Raw genomic sequence first — 6,769 nt, 5'->3', positions numbered from 1 at the left:
CATCACGATTATTCTTTGGTTCTTTCGGTTAAGTCACGTCTAAAGATAAAATAATACATTAAATAATAGCATATTACGACGTTTCGATTGCAACACAAGCAATCATCATCAGGCATAAACGTCGTAATATGCTATTATTTTTTTTATCTTTAGAAGTGACTTAACCGAAAGAACCAAAGAATAATTCCTGCAGTCACTAAAAGCTCCAAAATTAAGATTACATCACGATTGCACGACGGCATCGTGATGCGAAATCGTGACAATGCACTTGTGGGGACCGTCACGCGCCTTTCGGCACCAAGCGATGAGTCAGCAAGGTGACATCATGGAAACAAGCAACAGCCGGCATCGGGGAAAAGTCCCATCTTTACCCAACTCGAGTGCGCAATCGATTCTCTTTCACCACTTCGCTTATGATGGTGTGTCTGTCGTGCTACGTATAGTTTATATGTGCGGTATACAGTATCTGTCACGTCTGTACCACGTTCCTTATTTGTCCTATCTCGTCTGTCCTGTCGTATTTGTGCTGTCTGCCTTGTCTGCAATGTGTCTGTTCCGTCTATCTTGTCAGTACTAACTGATTCAGTCCCTCGGTCTCGCCTGTACTATGTGTTCTTTCTTTGTCTGGGTTTGTATGTTATTGACCGTCTCCTTTTTTAATGTCTATACCCAGTAAACACGGAACGTTCGGTCAACGTTGGTCCAAATGTTCAAACCACATGCTGCAACAACGTACTCAAGGTTGTTGCACATTTACTGGCTAATCTGTAAATGTATATGGTCGGTCCTGACTCCTTTGGTGCTGCATATATCTCGTCTCTCCTGCCCGCCTTCAGTATTCTTTCATTCCATCTCGTTATTCCCACGAAACCCATAGGGATGGGCTGAAAAAATAATAAAATCATGTTTTGTTTTACACGAATCGAAGTTACATTCGTCGATTTGCCTGTCGTCTTAATGCAAAGGGAGTCTCTTGTTGAATGAACGAGGTGAGTGTGTGACAACCACACAGACACACACGGGGAGCGGTAGTGTAGTGGTTAGTGCGCTACACTACTAACCTGACCACCCGAGTTTAGATTCCCACTGGGCCTCCCCTAGGTTGACTCAGCCTCACACGAGTACCTGGTGCGGTGCGGGACAAAAAAAACCCATCGCCACTGGGGAGACAAAGGCGGTCTGGCGTGTGATGCTGGCCACCCCACCCCCTCGTGTGCCGTGCCTGCCTTCATAGGTGTTCGCTAACAGCACTTTCCCCAACCGTCTGTCGAGGCTATACGGGGTGTGTGGGACTTTGTCTTTGTGGCACACGCCCCAATCAAAGGAGGTGGTGCCCTCGTGTGTGTGTTTCTCTCTCTCCTGCCAGCGGCAGCCTCACGGTGACTCGGCACTTTTGCGCACGTGCACGTGCATCCGGCGTGAGGTCACAACAACAGGGCGAGGGAGTTTGGGGCCGTCCATAAATGACGTCACGCACCTAGGGGGGGAGGGGGGGGTCAGACATTTGTGACGATGTGTGACGAGGTGGGGGGGGTTTGAGAAATGTGACGTCACATCAAAATGCGCAACTTTAAATTAATATAGACAACACGTTCTACTTGATTAAATAGACTTTTCAATAAATGTTTTCTCCTACAACATCAGAGTGCCACATTAAATAGTTTAAAGCGATTTGAAGCATGTTTTATTTTCAAAATCTAAATATGGGTTGGGGGGGTGCAGAGCTTTGTGACGTCATATTTGAGGGGGGGGGTCTGACTTTTTGTGACGCCGTGTGACGAAGGGGGGGGGGTCAAAAATCACGTGACGTCATTTATGGACGGCCCCTTTGTGTAAAAACGCGTGAACTTCTTTCGCGCCGTACGTAGCCAACCGTGTTTAATTGGAGGTGGCGTTATTGCATCGACTGGACCGTCTGTGGGGGGTTGGGGTGCAGGGCCCCTCGTAGCTTTATCGGACTATCTGCAGTTTAAATAAAGAATCTGAAAAAAACAACCTAATATTGATCTAATATGCCGAGTAATGCACACGCCGAGAATGTCAATGCAACGCGAACGACATCTGTAAATGTGACAAGAAACACCCATGGTCATGCAACATTGCAACAGACCGTAAAAGCACCACCCCTGTTACGTTTAGCGAGCGATGTGTCACAACCGTGACTTGGCGTATTGTGGCCTACCGATGTGGCAACAGCTCTACAAGTTAAGTAGTATATCCCCCAAGAGGAAGCATTCAATAATAATTGTATAACGTCCTCGTTGAAATAAATGTTCCAGAGAAAAACACATTCTTGCGGAGGGAGCTGGTAGGAACGTTGGGTTGCTCGGTCAATGGCCAGGGTCAACGGCGGCGTGGTGTATTCCGCAAATATGCCCGACTGTGAGGGCGGGCACAAGCCGGCGTGAGTAGGTTAAACATTGAGTTTTATAAGGGCATCACGGGGTTACCAGCCCCTTCTCACGCAGCCCATCCCTCCCACCCCCACCCAGCCCCACCCTCCCCACCCAGCCCCTCCCCACCCTCCCCACCCAGCCCCTCCCCACCCTCCCCTCTCCACCTAGCCCCACCCCTCCCATTTTTGGATGCACGACGGACGGACACAATAATCCCCTGTGGGCTGGTGGAACCAGGTGGTTACTACCAGTATAAATTGGCAGAAGGAACTGTTGCTAGAGGGGAAATTAAACTTGCAATCTTATTTTACTTCTGTACGTACTGGCGATTTGACTGCATTTAATATCAAAAGCCACGACCAACAAGACTCTCTATAATTTAGTGTCTCAAATGGCGTAGGAAACCAAACCCGACAAAAGCGATGTCGTTATCTCGTGGCCAGTTACATGAACACGCCTTAAGTAACGCATTACTGTGAACTGATACCGAATAAAATAGGAGTTAGTGGAATGTTACACTTAAGTATGTGTGTTTTTTTCTTGGGCCTTAATCATGCACTTTCAAATAATTAAAATACAGTATTGTCCTGTTTTTGGATGGCAGTATATTCAACATTCACTTACGTTTGACTTCCGTGGGCGCATTATTTATTTGTCTCAGAGCTTCAGTCGGCACTGGAATAATTACCAGAGCGTACTTTGATCTTCGAACTATAAGTACAGTGTGTAAACCAAGCCTTGGTCAATCTACTGCTGGATGCTCACAATGCCAAACACCAAAAGGTCAGACGTCGGGATACTGCTAAGAACAGATGTTAGAGGCCATGTATATGACGGTAACGGTTGTGCAATCTTGCATCAAGAAAGAACGCCATTAAGTCTTGACTTAAAGCTTTCGTGACTGCAGGAATTCATATTCTTTGGGTCGTTCGGTAAAGTCAAACTTTTATAAACAGTTTACCTTTAGAAGCTAACCCCCTCTTCGTAATGACGAACGCTTGTGTTTCGATCGAAACGTCGTAGTTTTTTGTTATTTTTGGTTATTTTCTTTGAACCTATCTACGTGACTTTACCGAAAGACCCAAAGAAAAAGCACGCCATTGTGAGGAGTGTTGTCATCAATGGGATGTTCACGTTACATACGCGTATGGAATGTTTAAGTTCATTACCCCCAACATCAGAATTGTGTAGTGAGAGTATGCCTTGGCGACAAAATGGCACTGAAGTTATAAAACGACCTTCATGACAATTTGTTGACTGCATTGATGAGCTTGGATCAATTCAAGAAGACTCGAGATTTTTTTTTCAAAGTTAGCTATGAAAAATAGAATTGTGCATTTTATGAGGAAGCAGACGGATTGTAAATATTTATTTATGTGTCATGCAGTCATACATATTCTGACTCAGCCTTCTGGAAGTTTAGAGAAATAGCTGGGTTGCCACGTGCACTAAAGCTTCCGGGAACGTCTCGAGAACTGCCTTGTACCGGCTCGAGCAGGTTCCCTCAATAATTAATCTTTGTTTTGTACAAACACCGGAGATCAGAACACGCCCAGGGGACTTTGCCAAGGGGTACAAGCCCTGCCATGGACCGCGCCCAGCGTTGTGTTTGATGTTTATTTATTTACCGTTGTTTACTCACGACTTGAATTTATCTCTGAGATGTACTGAAGACATTGGTATGGCAGCAAGAGCAGTTTATGCGAATACTGTCGCGGGAAGTCACACGTTGGGCGCAGCGGTCCATTCGCTGAACTATGAGCGATTTATGAATGAATGCCACCTAAAAAAAACTACAGTAGAGAGTCCACCAGACGAAGTCAGAGAGGGGCCACACTTTTCTTTATTTCGCTCGAGCTCACGCCGTCTGGTGGACTCTTGACACGTCTGCACCGTAGCTCGGACACTTGATGTTCATAACGAAAGCGTCATTTCATCATCATCATTAGACCTCCTTTGCCAGTACCAAAATATAATATGGTTTTCTCCCTTTTCTTTTGGCAACAAAACTGAAACCTTTTAACAAGGATTCACGTCTGCATTAACCACAATACTTGCAGTCAAAATGCAAACAAAAAACACACTTTGATAATATATGCATTGTCCTTGAAACTGATTGGTCCACACCAGAGACAGCTTTCTTTTGAGCCTCGACCCAATTGGTGCTAGACCATAGGACGCCAAAAGGCGTACAGCTCAAAGACAATGCACTATCAAAGTAATGAGGGCTCGGGGTGAGCATCTACATCATTAGACATGAAAGCGTCATTGTTCACGGTTCTATGATTGCGTATGATGCCAATGTGTTAAGGAGATAAATGCTCAATTGTCGAGGTCTGCTCGCCACGAGAGGGCTTTTGGAGTTCTGCTGTTTTTTCTCTGTTCAAGTTCAAGTTAATTTATTAGGTATAGCCCTGTGAGCCATTCGGCTCTTGAATCGGGTGCAACCGTAACAAACAAAAAAACAAAAACATGAACAAAAAACATCTTAAAGTGAATATGTGACTGAGTGCAAACAGAAAATCCAATTAAAGACAGCAAAATATTGCAGAAAAAACACCGCACACCAACGCTGTGTGCAAAATCCCAGTGGGATGCAAGTCAAACAACAACAACAATGTCAACGTGACTGACTGCCAGTAAGTGTACTCGGCTGTACCCTTTTTAAGTCAGGTATGCAATGAGCAGCTGCAATTCATGATTGGAAATAAAATAACAATTTGTCCAATGTCTCTTTGCGTTTGCTTTCAAGCGTTGTTAGCTTCGTCCAAGAAGATCATAACCGCGAAGTTTTCGACAGCTTTCAATAATTTTTCGATTTAAAGCTTTCGTGACTGCAGGGATTCATATTCTTGGTTCTTTCGGTAAAGTCACGTAGAAGGAAAATGATAAAAATTAAAATATAAAATTATCACGACGTTTCGATTGCAACACAAGCAATCATCATCAGGTGTGAAAACCATCAGGTGTGAAAACCACCTGATGATGATTGCTGATGATGATTGCTTGTTTCGATTGCAACACAAGCAATCATAATTAGGTGGTTTTCGCACCTGATGATGATTGCTGATTATTATTGCTCGTGTTGCAATCGAAACGTCGTGAGAATTTTTTTTGTATTTCCCTTCTACGTGACTTTACCGAAAGAACCAAGAATATAGCTTTCAAGAAGTCCTGCAAGATGAGCTGCGGGTTCAGAATCATCTCGTTCATCCTCACAATTGTAAAACGTCAACCTGTTTTGCCCTCTCGATTTATAATTACGTATTAATTTTACCTTGATGTTTTTTTTTTAAATCATGCGTGTCACGACCATCAATCATAACCACCACTTTTATTATCACCGTCGTTATCATCTCCATCTTCATGGGAATGATGGCGAGATGTTAACTCTAGATTTGAAGTTTTTGTGACTGCAAGGGTCCATACGCTTTGGTTTTTTCGGTAAAATCACGTAGGTAAAAAATAAAATAAAAATAAATTAAATCACGACGTTTCGGAGGCAACAGGTGGCACCGTCACAGCAAAATTATTGTATCAAGTGATACAGTAATTTATTTTCTTTTTCTTTTTTACCTACATGACTTTACGGAAAGAACCAAAGAGTAGAGATGTTAACTCCCTCGCCTGTTATACATGAGGTCGTGGGTTCGATCCCGAGCCTGCTGCCTGTATATTTGGAGTTTGCGTGTCTCTCTCTCTTTGTGGTCGCGTGGACTTTCCTCCCCGGTTGTGGACCTTACCCGGTCAAATAAAGATAGTTTATAGTTTAGTTTTATGTTTATCATCAACCATGTTTATTACAGTCATCATAAATCATCATGTTTGTCATCGTCTTGTTCATCATCGTGTTACTTCGTTGAGCTATCATTTGTGGCCAGGTCGCTTTTGAAAAATGTACGAATACTGTAGCTCAGTGGGCTTTGGGGCCGTCCATAAATGACGTCACGCGATTTTGGACGATTTTTGACCCCCCACCCCCTTCATCACACGACGTCAACAAAAGTCAGACTCCCCTCCTCAAATATTACGTCACAAAGCTCTGCCCCCCCCCCCAAACAAATAAAACATGCTTCAAATGGCTTTAAACTATTGTCATCGTAGTGCGTATTGAATGTGGCGCTGCACTCTGATGTTGTAGGAGAAAACATTTATTAAAAAGTCTATTTAATTAATTGTCGAAATTTATTAAAAGTTGCGCATTTTGATGTGACGTCACATTTCTCACACCCCCCCTCGTTACAAATATCTGACCCCCCCCCCCCCTAGGTGCGTGACGTCATTTATGGACGGCCCCTTTGCCTGGTCAAATAAAAAAAATGTTGTGATTTGCTTACCATTTATATATAGTGCTTTGCACTCCTATCGTGTTT

Source organism: Lampetra planeri, chromosome 27, assembly GCF_965212315.1.
Source record: "Lampetra planeri chromosome 27, kcLamPlan1.2.h2, whole genome shotgun sequence".
Classification (NCBI taxonomy): domain Eukaryota; kingdom Metazoa; phylum Chordata; class Hyperoartia; order Petromyzontiformes; family Petromyzontidae; genus Lampetra; species Lampetra planeri.
This window is presented reverse-complemented; position numbering follows the sequence as displayed.